Source organism: Nerophis ophidion, linkage group LG04, assembly GCF_033978795.1.
Source record: "Nerophis ophidion isolate RoL-2023_Sa linkage group LG04, RoL_Noph_v1.0, whole genome shotgun sequence".
In the NCBI taxonomy this organism is placed as follows: domain Eukaryota; kingdom Metazoa; phylum Chordata; class Actinopteri; order Syngnathiformes; family Syngnathidae; genus Nerophis; species Nerophis ophidion.
In genome coordinates, this window is record NC_084614.1 from 73,784,219 (window position 1) to 73,798,419 (window position 14,201).

General features: G+C 43.1%; 1 protein-coding gene across 4 annotated transcripts in view; it reads left to right on the plus strand.

The window, feature by feature from the left end:
- sc5d (sterol-C5-desaturase) overlaps nucleotides 1–14,201 on the plus strand; it is a 49,403-nt gene that overhangs the window by 31,071 nt on the left and 4,131 nt on the right. The window contains exon 1 of one of the 4 annotated variants that reach the window (XM_061898996.1): nucleotides 8,770–8,932. The exons of 1 other annotated variant lie outside the window; for it this stretch is intronic. The gene's annotated coding sequence lies outside the window, so the exon portion shown is untranslated. Of the gene's footprint in view, nucleotides 1–8,769; nucleotides 8,933–12,765; nucleotides 12,891–14,201 lie in introns of those variants that run through there. 2 more of the 4 variants (XM_061898995.1, XM_061898997.1) reach the window with 2 other exon arrangements.

The following is a 14,201-nucleotide window of genomic DNA, read 5'->3' on the forward strand; positions in this document are numbered from 1 at the left end:
TTACTGATACAAGTGTTGACTAATTTATTTATTTATGTAATTCCCCATTGGAGTTGTGGCCCTTTTTCCCCTGACTGCGAGAGGGCAAGTAGAGGCAAGTGTACAGGGAGGAGAGTAGGGCCTCAATAATGTGAAGCAGTTCATTAAAATCAAGACACAACTGCTTCTATCAGTGGGGAGGATGCTGCTAATCAGTGCCTGTGGTTAGTCCAGCGCTATGCAAAATGGGAGACGGCGCCCTCCTCAAGTGCAATATCGTCCGGGGAGGGTTGTTCGCCGCCATAAGAAGGCCACGCGGATGATTGGTTTTCCAGGAGGATGCTTTTGAGACCGCTCTCGGGTCCGCCATCTGATTAGCATCAGCAGGCATTATTCATGTCATGAATACAAAAGGCGCAGAACAAATAAAAGGCCGACACGCGTTCAGCAGCCTGATAAATATCAGGTGGAAAAACACACACACACACACATGTCAGATTTGGTAATTTGGAGATTCATGTGTTTGGAGCCTCAAGCCAAGGTGCGTAATTTCAGGTTGAATTGCAAAAGCGACGAGCGCAAATGGTCTCTTCCCACAACATGACCATTGGTGCGTACATTTGAACTGCCTCTGCATTTTGTATGTGTGTGTGTTTTTTTAGGTATAATAACTACAATTTTATTCACATTGTTGTCAATTCCATGAAAAGTGAAACACGACATTACAATTCAGTCCATTTATGTAATATTACCAAACAGAGATATTATGAGAATAGTCATTTAAGTGGGCGATATGGGCTTTTTATAGTTTACTGCAAATGGTGTCCTTTGATGTAAGTGCCATAGTATGCAGTGACTAAGGGTACCCTATATGGAAGGTGCTAAGTCATCCTCCCGACAGTGGATCTATTGGGAGTCCATGAGATAGTCCTGAAACTGGCATCAAGTGACATCATGGGATCATTTGCAAACCTGAGGACGTTATTGGTTGAACAGAAGTAAAGTTTGGGGCTGAATAACAAGCCCTGTGGTGTGCTGCTGCTTGGACGTTGAAAGGAGTTTGATTAAAAGTGCCAAAGTACGCAGTGACTGAGGGTACCGTATATGGAAAGTGATATGTCATCCTTCCTGCTGTGGATCTAAACTGGCATCAAAAGTGACATCATGGGATCAATTGCAAACCTGAGGGCGTTATTGGTTGAACAGAAGTCAAGGTTGGGGCTGAATAAAAAAGCGCTGTGTGCTATTGCTTGTACATCGAAAGGACAGTTTGATGGAAGTGCCATAGTACGCAGTGACTAATGGGTACCTTATATGGATAGTACTAAGCCATCTTCCCTGCAGTGGCTCTATTGAGAGTCTGAGATAGTCCTGGAACTGGCATCAAAAGGGACATCATGGGATCCCTTGCAAACCTGAGGACGTTATTGGTTGAACAGTAGTCAAGGTTGGGGATAAATAAAGAGCCTTGTGGTGTGCCGCTGCCAGGACGTTGAAAGGACAGTTTGAGAAAAGTGCCATGGTATGCAGTGACTGAGGGTACCTTATATGGAAAATACTAAGTCATCCTCCCTGCAGTGGATCATGGGAGTCCATGAGATAGTCCTGAAATGCATCAAAAGGGACATCATGGGATCCCTTGCAAACCTGAGGACGTTATTGGTTGAACGGAGGTCAAAGGTTGGGGATAAATAAAGAGCCTTGTGGTGTGCCGCTGCCAGGACGTTGAAAGGACACTAGGTTCCCAGTCTTTACAGAATAGGTCAGGGGTCTCAAACTCAATTTATCGCTGGAGGTATAAAGGCTGCGCCGCAAAAAGTATTCACTTTAGAATCTCTGAGTTATATTGAGCCTTAAGTCATGAATCTAAATGTTATATTTTTTAAACTAGAAGATGTTCAGACAAACATTGGCTTACTCAACGGAAGTTGCTCTTTGTGTTGCCCAAAGTGTTTGTCATGCTGTCATTTTTGTGTTGTACCATAATTGTAGGTAGTGGATTGAATGTGGTAGTAGGATTCAAGATGGCCATCATATATTTAAGTATTAGCCCCCCAGTAATAACACTAAACTATGAAGTTTAGCAGGGACAAAAAATATGCACAGCAAGTGGAGGGACACCTTGACTTTCTCAAGTCCATTGCAAAGCATTAACTCATCCCTTAGTGATGCAAGTCTGATCGTTTTTGGTATCAAGATCAAGTTGCCATAGCTGTATTTTTTAGTCTATCCTGGGTCATTAGCAGAAAGTCTTGGACTGTTGCCCTTCAATCATTAGGTAAGGCTCGAGTGTTGACGACGCCCGCAATAATGATCGCTGGCAACTCGATGACTTGAAAGTAAATCGCCAAGGCTTGAAAGCGTCTCTTTCTGCCACCAAATAGAGAAATCAGCCAGCTATGTTTAATAGAATTTCCATCAGCGCTTCAACCAGTCTTTGAAACGGGTTATCTAAGATAATGGCTTCACGGGTTCATTACCTCATTGTCAAATTAGATTTCTCTTTCTCCTACGGGCAGATTGAAAAGTGATTACAGATCCCAGACAAAAGAAACCCACAACTTTTGCAGAGTAGAGGAAAGAGGAGAGTGACAAACTATAGGCTTTGTGTTTGTAGTTGTAAATAAAAACAATCAGTGATGGTTATTAGTGATGCCTCACACTTTTACCAACTCTTCCCTCTCATCTCTATTTATATTCTCTTTTGCACCAACCTCCATTTTGTCAATTTCTTCCACCTCCTCTTTCACATTCTTCCCTTATTCCTTTTTACTCTTTCCCTACTGTAATTCTTTTTCTTGGCTTTTTTCCACCTTGTCACTCTGTGTCTTCTATAATACCCTCCCAGTCTATCATGACAGGGTCTTCATCGCCCGTTTTACTCCCTTCTTCCGCCTCACTCGTTTTCTTCATTGACACACCAGTCATCTACCTTTATTTCTCTCCATTCCTCCATCTTTCTGTCACATTCTCCCCCTCTTCTATCCAGGCAAGTTGGTCTTTCTCCCCTTTCCCCACCCTCCATCCCCACATTTGTGACACGCTTGTCCACCTTGACACGCTCTTCGTCCTCCTCCTCCTTCCTTGTCACTTTTTTCTATTACCTCCTCCTCGGTAATCTGTTCTTTCCTTTCCTCCGTGCTTCTCTCTTTCCCACATTTGGCATCACTGTTGTCTTGATTCTTTTGACTTTCCTTCGATCCGCCTTTGTCATTTCCTCTTGGTCACTTTCTTCCTCTTCTCCTTCCTCTTGCTTGTAATATTCCGCCCTTTGGTCACCCTCTGTACATTGTTGTTCCTCTTGGTCATCCTCTCCCCTTTTTACTCGGTCACCTTCTTCCTCTTTTTTTGGGGAACCTTCCCCTTTCTTTTTGTGATCCACCTCCTTTTGGTCAGGTTCTTCCTTTTTTTCTCGACCTTTTTGGTCACCCTCATTCTGTTCTTCTTGGTCGCCCTCTTTCTCTTCCTCTGGGTCACTCGCTTTCTCTTCCTCTTGGTGTTGTTCTTTCTCTCCCTCTTGGTCACCATTTTTCTCTTTCTCATAATCTTTTCTCTCTTGGTCATCATCTTCCTCTGGCTCATAATCCTTTCCCTCTTGGTCACCATCTTCATCTTGCTCATAATCTTTTTCCTCTAGGTCATCGTTGTCCTCTGGGTCTTCGTTGTTCTCTTGGTCATCGTTGTCCTCTAGGTCGTCGCTGTCCTCTTCCCCTTGGCTGTCCTCTTGCTCATCATCGTCCTTCTCCTGGTCGCTTGCGTCCTCCGCAGTTTTGCACACGATGCCCTTCCACCAGTCTTCAAATTCCTGGTCATGTTTATCATCTTTCTTTTTGTTTATGATGCCTTTCCACCATTCCTCAAACTCTTGGTCAGGTTCGTCCTCCAGCTCATAATCTTCCCCTTCTTCGTGGTCATCTTCTTCTTCTTCTTCTTGGTCTTCTATTTGATCACCTTCATCTTCTTCTTCCCATTCGTTATTGTCGCCATCTTCTTGGTCTACCTCTTCCTCTTCTTCTTGGTCACTTCCTACCTCATCTTCCTCTTCCTCATCCTCTTCTTCTTCCTCTTGGCTATCCTTTCCACCCATGTTTTGGAAGCCGCCTTCCTCCTCCTCTGGGCTTTCTTCTTTGTCACTTTCCTTTTCTTCTTGAGAATCGTATTCTTTGTCACTTTCTTCCTCTTCCTCTAGGTCATTCTCTTCGCCTTCTTCATCATAATCCTCTTCTCCTTCCCCATCCTCTTGGCCACCTTCTTCCTCTTCTTCCCGGTCTTTCACTGGGCTTCCTTCACCTTCTACCTCTTCTTCCACTTGGTTACCCTCTTCCCGTTTGTCTTCTCCCTTTTTGTCATCATCTTCTTCTTCCTCTTCCTCCTGCTCCTCCCTATCATAATCTTCCCACTCATCGTCAGAGTCTTTCCACTCATCATCGTCAAAGTATTTCCACTGGCCGATGTTGTGGCAGTACTCCTCGTCATCATCTTCTTCCTCCTCGACACTTTCTTCGTCACTCACGTACACCACCGCCTTGACACCTTCTTTCATTTCCTCCTCCATGTCCTTTACCACCGCCTCCAAACCTTCTTCCCTTTTCTCCTCCATGTCCTTAACCACCACCACTTTTTCCTTTCTCTCCTCGAAGTCCCTCACCACCATCTCCACATCGTCTTCCGTTTTCTCCTCCGTGTCCCTCACGGTCACGTCGGCACCTCCCGTTTCCTCCTCGGTGTACCTCATCACCACTTCCACCCCTTCATGTTTCTCCTTCGTGTCCCTCAATACCTCTGTGACACTTCCTTCCTTGTTTTCCTCCGTCTCCCTCACTACATATTTGACACCCCCTTCCTTTTTCTCCTCCGTGTTCCTCACGACCTCATCGACACCTTCCTTTTCCTCCTCTGTGTCCCTCACCACCACCTCCACACCTTTTTTCTCTTCCGTGTCCTTCACCACCATCTCCACACGTTCCTTGTTTTCTTCTGTGTCCCTCACAACCTCGACATCTTCCCTTTTTTCCTCTGTGTCCCTCACGACCTCCTCTACATCTTCCCTTTTCTCCTCTGTGTCCCTCACCACCACTTTCAAACCTTCTTCCTGTTTCTCCTCCAGGTCCCTCACTACCTCCTCCACACCTTCTTCCTCTTTCTCCTCGGCGTCCCTCACAATCTCCTCAACACCGTCGTCCTCTTTCTCATTGGCGTCCCTGACAAGCTCCTCAACACCGTCGTCTTCTTTCTCCTCATTCATGACTTCTTTCGGCTCCTCGCCTTTAGGGTTGTTTTCACTCTCCTCTTTCTTGTCTCTGCCTCCTCCTTCCCTCTCCTGCGCCTCCTGCTCCACACATTTTTTCTCTGTTTTGCTCCTTTTTTCCTTCTTTTTCAGCACCTTTTTGTCCTCCATCGTTTTGACGGCATTCTCCTGCATACACAAAAAGAAGACAGCATATCATTAGATTGGTTATAGCATCTTCATGCACAAAATGTATTAATGTTGCTTTTCTCTTTAGATCAAGTTGTATATTTTACTGGTCATTTTTTGAATTACCTGCAAGCAGGTTTTGTTTCATTAAAGACTAGAAAAGCACTACAAGCCAGGCCCTACCTCCCTAAAAGAAAAATGTTCTGAATCCAGACAGTAATCCAGATCAGCCCACAAATGTGAGCACTTGTTCCTTATCACATTTCGGACCGTCGAATCAAATTGTGTCCATAACTTTTTGAGCTATATCTATACCAGAATGAAAAAAATGGATTGAACATTCTTGTAAAATCTTCCACTGTCTGTGTAGTGTAAGGTATTAAGTCACATTGGCCCCTTTAATCAGTGTAAATACTAAAATACCACTGCTGTTTGTTTGTGTCGTAATAATTTTCTGACAAGCGATGTCACCCAGCTCCACCCCACCACTTTCAAGTGTGTCAAACGTAAAAAAACAAAATTTTGTACTACAAATTAAGGTTTTAATATTCTTGCTGTTTTATCACTATGTCCGCCCTGAGATCGGTAAGTTGTGAGTTGAAACCCCGGCCGAGTCATACCAAATTCTATAAAAATGGGACCCAATACTTCCCTGTTTGGCACTCAGCATCAAGGGTTGTAATTGGGGGTTGAATCACCAAAAACGCAGGGAATAATTTTGCCACACCTAATGTGTGTGTGACAATGAAATGAATGAATGAAATGAGTTTATTTTGGTCATATAATCAACCATTAACCATTTTTTGTGACCAGTTTAACAGTACAGATTATAGATCTATAACTATCATACACATTTACACACACAAAGAAAAAGAATGACCGAAAAAGGTATAGGCTGAAGCCAAGGCTTTTATTTGCCTATTCTATACCTTCACTGAAAATAAGATTACCTCGAACATCAACGTTAAAAAAAATCATTGGTATTAAACTAATTATTACTATATTTCATCATTTTAAATTATTTCACCTTTCAAGGTTTTCTTAAACCTTACCAAAGAAGTACATGTCTTCAGCTCATCACTGAGCTTGTTCCACCATTTAACTCCTAAACCTGAAATACATTTTTATTTTATATTTGTTCTTGCTTTACCTATTTCAAAAATCAATATCCCCCGTAAATTATAGTTTTCTCCTCTTAATTGAAAATAACCTAAGAATACCAGCTGGAAGGCTGTTGTTCTTTACTCGAAACATAATTTCCATTGTTTTTAAAAACACAATATCTGAAAATTTTAACACATTAGAACTTATAAATAATGGTCATTGGTAAACAATCATTGGTACTTAAACTTTAACTTAATTATTCACACGCAGACCCACACTAACCTTGTCTAAATCTCTCTAAACTTGTCCCAAACACTTTTGCTACGTTTGTGCTGTCAACAACCATTTCAACTTTATTTCAAATCAACTTTATTTATAAAGCACATTTAAAATTTACCACAGGGGTAGCCAAAGTGCTGTACAATGGGCAGGTTAAAAGATAATACAAGGACCGAGCAAACAACACTCGTGTTAAAAGCCAAGGAATAAAAGTATGTTAAGAGAGATTTAAAAACACAAAGAGAGGAGGCTTGTCTAACACTCAGGGGTAGGTCATTCCAGAGCTTGGGAGCAGCAGCAGCGAAAGCTCTGTTACCTCTAAGCTTCAGCCTTGTGTCAGGGACCGTCAGTAGCAGCTGATCAGCTGATCTTAGGGATCGGGTGGGGCAGTAAGGCTGAAGGAGGTCGGAGAGACATGTTGGCGCGAGGTTGTTTACACATTTAAAAGCAAATAGAAGGAGTTTAAAATTGATTTGATAACACACAGGGAGCCAGTGAAAGGACGCTAATATAGGGGTGATGTGCTCACGTCTGCGGGGCTGTGTTAGCAGACGAGCAGCAAAGTTCTGCACGAGCTGCAGGCGGGCGAGGGAGGCCTGGCTAATGCCAACGTACAGGACATTGCAGTAGTTTAAACCATTCGAGATAAAGGTGTGAATTAATTTCTCGAGATCATGTCACCATTTCTCTCGTCCAAAGGCAAAATCCAGTAACTCCATTTTGGTCAAAACTGAGCTGATAATAATTTTGGAGTTCCTAGGTGATATGTTTTACATTAGTGTATGCGATATTGTAATTTGTTCCGTAAGTAAGCTGTTACGCGCATGGCAGGACCTAGCAACTACCACATAACCGCGTGGATACAACAGAAAAACCTAGTATCTCAAGGGACCAATCGAAGCTTCTTTGTCAGTCGCCTTATTGTCTTTAATGAGATATTTGCACGAATGGGGGCCGACGGTCAACCTGATTATGTGATATTATGGCACGAGGGGATATTTGGAAGATTGGCCCAAGACGTTCCAAGCATCTTCATTAAATTTATTGTTCTTGATTCTTCCCCTTGCATACTCTTTTGGGCAGATAACTGTGGAGGTCAAAATAAAAACTGGACGCTGTACACGGCTCTTGCCCAATGTGCAAACGCAGAATGGGGCCCACCCGAGATTGTGATAAAATATCTGGAGAAAGGGCACACGTTCATGAGAGCAGATTCAATCCATGGCTCAATCGGCAAGAAAATAAAAGCTCAAGAAAACATCTATTCGTTTGATGACTCTGTAGATCTTTGTAAGACAGCATCAAGATAGATTGGTTTTCCTTTGTTTTCTCAAAATCAGCTAGAAGTGAGTTACTAGGTTTTGCCTTTGGACGGGAGATTTGTGCTATTATGGTTTTAATGTTCTTAACAATATGTTATCATTCGCATCTGTAGTGATGTGCGGATTTATACAAAAATATCAATACCACAGATATTGTTAGACAGCACAAACGTTTGTGCTGACAAAAAAACTTTAGCGTTGTAATTGTTTTAATGTTATTAACATTTTATTATTATTCACCTTGTCCAAATGTCTACATTTGTGCTGTCATAAAACCATAGTTTTAATGTTATTGTTTTTATTATTTACACCCGTAGTGATGTGCGGATCGATACTGAAACATAATATCCGTTTTTTTTTACAATGCAATTGTGTCACAAATGTTTGTGCTGTCAAAAGAAGCATTAGTAAAATTTTAATCTTATTAGGCTCCGGCACCCCCTGTGTCTCTGAAAGGGACAAGCGGTAGAAATGGACTGATGGATGTTTTATTATTCACACTGTGACATCATGAGAGGCTGTGTCCTGGAGGGGAAGTATAGTCCCCTGAGATGGCTCAAAGCTGGAAGAGTGTTGGCCCCATCTGGTGGAGAACGGCAACACACCACACCTGTGACTGATCAGGGAGTGATTGCCATGCAGGGCTTTGAAGGGCCAGCGAGCATGTCAGTAGGGGAGGTGTGGAAGGAGAGATTGTAATCAGCTGCAGAAGAGAAGACCGAGGAGAACAATGCTGTGTGGAAGCCAACCGAAGTTGGAACAACAACGAGGAACCCTGACCTGGACCATTGACGAGGGTGACCAACCCCACCAGGATCGCATGACAGGAGGGGTGAGGCCTAACTGTGCTGATGAGACCTTACTGCTGTAAATTCCCCTAAATCCCTAATTTAATCTTTGTTTTCACCACTCCTTGGTGGAGGTTTCACTTCTTTCTTGTCCTAGCCTCTCATGGTCTCACAACAAACATTTTGATAGCCCAAACATTTGGGACAGGTATGGACAAGGAGACTTGAACAAGATGTTGGGTGACATGACTTGTTAGAAAATGTATTATATAATTCATTATTAACCTCAACAGCCCAGATGAAAAATGTTTCGGCACAATCAAGCACAAACCAATGGTTGTGGTATTTCAATATTTGGTATGACAAGGGGATGAAAGGAAGGTCAGCTTCGCAGAGGTCGATCAATAATTTTCCACTTGACTTTTGATAAACTGGCGAATGTGCACCTACCACACGCTGGATCAGGTTCTCGCACTGCCTCACGTCCTCCAGCAAGTCCTGCCTTTCTTTGAGCAGCTTCTCTTTCTCCCGTCCCCATTTCGCCTCCTTTTCGGCCACTTCCAGCGACAGGTACTCTTTGGCAGCTTTCAAATCCTCCAGCTCCGAACTGGCTTTGTAGAGCTCGGCCGTGGTCTTCAGAAAGGTCTTCTCTTTGGCCTTCACGGTGTGAGACAGCTCTGCGTTTTCCATCACCAGCGTTCTGTTGTCCGCCTCCAGGAATCTCACCTGGGAGGCGATGTTTTTCTCGCGCTTGATCCAGCGGGCGTGCCACACTTCGTTGAGTTGAACGTGGTATTGCTTGAGCTCCAGGTTGCATTTGTGCAGTTCGGTGTTGGTTTGCAGTAAAATCCTCTCGTTGGCCTCCCGCGTGTTGTACAGCTTGGCGTATTCCTCCAACAGTTTGATGTAGTCCACCTCCAGGTGCTTCAGGTAGGATTCTATCGTTTCTTCCCTGTGAAGCCACTGGGTTTGCCACTCTTCATTGAGCTGGATGTAGTAATGCTTCAGCTCTTCAAAACACTGACTTCCCTTAGTCCACAGTTGTCTGAACTTCTCCGTTTGGAACTGCAGGAGTTGTACGTTTTGCTTTAGAGAGTAATTTCCCTCCATGTGATGCATTTTGCTCTCCATTGTGCCACGGGGGCAGCTAGCGAGCTAGCTCGTATTTCCCAGTTGTTCTTCAGTTGAGCTTCCAGTAGTAGGAAGCTCATGCGGCTGTGATGATTTGTGACAGTTATATCGCCAACGCCAACGAGCTCTACCCCACAGTCATGTTTGGCCGTGATGACATCGACAAAAGGCATATGGCACTACCTCACGGTCCAAAGTGACTGTTTTGGCTTTGTGATGATGTCATTGCGATGACATCATCACAAAGCACAATGGCTTCGCCTCATGATCATGTGACCTGTTGTTTATTATGATGCAAAGCAACATGAGTAATGTTTTTAGATGGAGCAATGGCGACATCTGGTGGTCAAATGTGTTAATTTTTTGTGCGTCTGCTAGAAATATCACTGAATGCCCATCCATCCATTTCCTACCGCTTATTCCCTTTAGGGTCGCGGGGGGGGGGGGGGGCGCTGGTGCCTATCTCAGCTACAATCGGGCGGAAGACGGTGTACACCCTGGACAAGTCGCCACCTCATCACAGGGCCAACACATATAAACAGACAACATTCACACTCACATTCACACACTAGGGGCAATTTAGTGTTGCCAATCAACCTATCCCCAGGTGCATGTCTTTGGAGGTGGGAGGAAACCGGAGTACCCGGGGGGAACCCACGCATTCACGGGAGGACATGCAAACTCCACACAGAAAGATCCCGAGCCCGGGATTGAACCCAGGACTACTCAGGACCTTCGTATTGTGAGGCAAATGCACTTACCCAGTGGTTCTTAACCTAGGTTCGATCGAACCCTAGGGGTTGGGTGAGTCGGCTTTAGGGGTTCGGCGGAGGTCAAGACACACCCGACTCATCGTGTAAATATAAACTTCTCCCTATCGCCGTATTATGGATACCCCCAAAAAATGTTCCGCACTGTGTTGGTTTTGTCCTTTGAACAAGATGATGTTCATGCACGGTGCATTTTGTGGACTAGAAAATAAAACATATAACTTTGTCTTGAATTTGAGAGGAAAAAAAAATCACTAAAGATGGGTTCGGTGAATGCGCATATGAAACTGGTGGGGTTCGATACCTCCAACAAGGTTCAGAACCACTGCACTCAGGGGCACCGAAAAGGAGCGGTAAAGGAGACGGATTCTAGGGGCCCATGATGGAGGGGGGCTCAGAAAGGCTCCTAATGATGATAAAATTATAATACAGAAAAAATAATGACACTAACTTGGGGGCCCTGTAAAGATTCTTTTCATGGGGCCTAAAATCCCTAGCGGCGCCCTTGACTGCACTAACCCCTCTCCCACCGTGGAGCCCTATGATGCAAAGTTAGTCCAGAACGCGGCAGCAGAGACTTTTAACAGGGGCCAGGAAACGCCAGCATATAACCCCAATTCTTCAGAGTTTGCACTGGCTCCCTGTTCATTTTAGAATTGATTTTAAAACATTGCTGTTTTGTTTTTAAAACTTTACATGGGCTGGCACCTCAGTATATCTCAGACCTCATCCAAATTTACATTCCTGCGCGCGCTCTGAGGTCCGAGAGCCAGTTCCAGCTCGTGTTGCCCAAGACCAGACTTAAGACCAGGGGAGACAGGGCCTTCTCTGTGGTCGGCCCTAAGCTCTGGAACGCTCTGCCCCTCCATGTTCAAACTGCTTCCACAGTGGAGTGTTTTAAGTCTCGTCTTAAGACCCACTTTTATTCTTTGGCTTTTAACACTACGTGAGTTGTGTGGTCCTCTGTCCTCTGTTGTCCTCTGTGTTTTTTATACACTTTGATTTCTATTTTACTGTTTTAATTGATTTTACCCTTTAAAATTGTTTTTAATCATATTTGTTTTTGTATTGTTTTTTTTATATTGGTTTTATATTTATTTTTTTGTTTTTATTCAGTCATTGGTGGAGCATATTATTGTTTTTTTAATATTGTTTTTAACATGGCTGTGCAGCACTTTGGAAACGTTATTGTTGTTTAAATGTGCTATATAAATAAAGTGGATTGGACTGGATTGAAAGCAACATGAGTAATATTTTTAAATGGAGCAATGGCGACATTTGGTGGTCAAACGTGTTATTTTTTTTGTGCGTCTGCTAGAAATATCACTGAATGAAATTTTTATTTTATTTTTTCGGCGAGATTGGGCAAATCAAAATTTAAAATGTTATCTATGTTCGGCTATTAATTACTTTTAGTCATTACTTTTGGTTTGAGAGCTCACAATATACACGATATATCAACTACTAGGGCGCATTTAAGGACGCCGAATTGCGATAAGGTGGCGACTTGTCCAGGGTGTACCCCGCCTTCCGCCCGATTGTAGCTGAGATAGGCGCCAGCACCCCCCGCGACCCCAAAAGGGAATAAGCGGTAGGAAATGGATGGAATTGAGTGGACGACTTTTTGGAAATATGTATGAAAATATACTCTAACGTGTCATTTTTGCGGCTATAGGACGAAATAAAGCCTAAATGTGTATTTTTGTAGAGCATTTTCAGTTGTATTCGCCACCGAGGTTCCAGAATGTGTCAAACAAAAGCGTGTATTATTATTATTATTATTATTATTATTATCATCATGGTATTTGGAATTGTCTATTTCGAATAAAAGCGCATAAAAGCTATTGGTAGCAACAATTTTTAGAAGTTTGTGTACCTTTTCCGGCCTGGACTTTGACCGAGCCTTCTGCTATGAGCAGATATCCCCGTTGGCCAATGACGGTCGACCCCGGGGCTGATGTGACCAGAAGCTGAGCGCTCATTGGATGCGCGCTCTGTGACATAACACCAAACTCTCCTGTGATTGGCTCCTGTCTCCCTTTAGTTTAAGCGCCGTAGCACGCCGTTGTAATACGGAACACCGTAACCAACACCAGGTAAAGTCTGTATTATATCGTCGTATTTGTACTACTATTTTACTTTTGTACTATTTTGTATGCAGGGAACGGCAATGAGGTTATCTTGTTTTGTTATTGCAGGGATAGTTCACACTGCCAACAACAAATCATTTTTATTCTTGATGTTGTGTAATGTCTGTACAAAACTGCTTTCTGGCAATAATGTTCTTGGAAGACTGCAATTTTGCCGTACAATATTTTAATTGTACATTTAAAGCAGGCAATTGTATAAATATAGTAAAAATAGGGTTGTTACTTCTATCCCCTGAATGACAGGAGTGTGAAAAAGCTAGTCAAAGATGCTCAATATGCTGTTTTCAAGAGCCACCTGCCAAAAACACTAATCAAAGATCCTTTCTATTAGACAGGCGCACTTAACTGTTATTTAAGGACTGACTTCACTCACAATTGCTTGTCAGATATCCTCTGAATGTCAGAAGTGTTCTGCTGTTCTTAAAGACCTATTCCAAAAAAAATGCTTGTCAAAATCCTCTATGTGACAGGAGTGCTTGGCTGTTTTCAAAAACATACAACTAAAATGTTTAACAACCGATATTCGATATGCGGGAGCTTATTGCTGTTTTAGGTACTAGACCTACTGCTAAAAACCCCAGTTAAAGATCCTCTCTATAAAGGCCTACTGAAACCCACTACTACCGACCACGCAGTCTTATAGTTTATATATCAGGGGTCGGGAACCATTTTGGCTGAGAGAGCCAAGAAGCCAAATATTATAAAATGTATTTCCGTAAGAGCCATGTAATATTTTTTTTTAACACTGAACACAACTAAACGCGTGCATTTTTAAGTAAGACCAACATTTGTAGAGTATAATAGGTCTCTTGTTATTTTTGATAACATTGTTATTCTGAAACTAACTGTGGAGGGGGCGTGGCCTGTGGGCCTGCAGCGAAGCAGGGTGTTGCCAGGACCGGCCTCGAAATCAGCGACAGGTGCGTAGACGGCCCACCTGGGCCTTGTTATCTAATCTTCTGTTGCAATGTTATAAGCAGCAGCCAGGAGGAGAGACGGGGTTGGGGGTGGACCCAGAGCGCGAGCGAGAACGAAAGAGAAAAAGACAATTGCTGGACAGCAACTGAGAGACTTATTGAATAATAAAACAATATTGTAACCCTGAAACAGGCTCTCATGTTGGTGCTTGGTGGTCTTAAGAACCCCCTGAAGGGCAAGACCCACACTAACCAATAATAAATGAATTATTTCTTACCATTAACGCAATTTCTTGAACATAAAAATGCATGAGAATGTTTTATATTTTGAAGGTTTTTTGACAC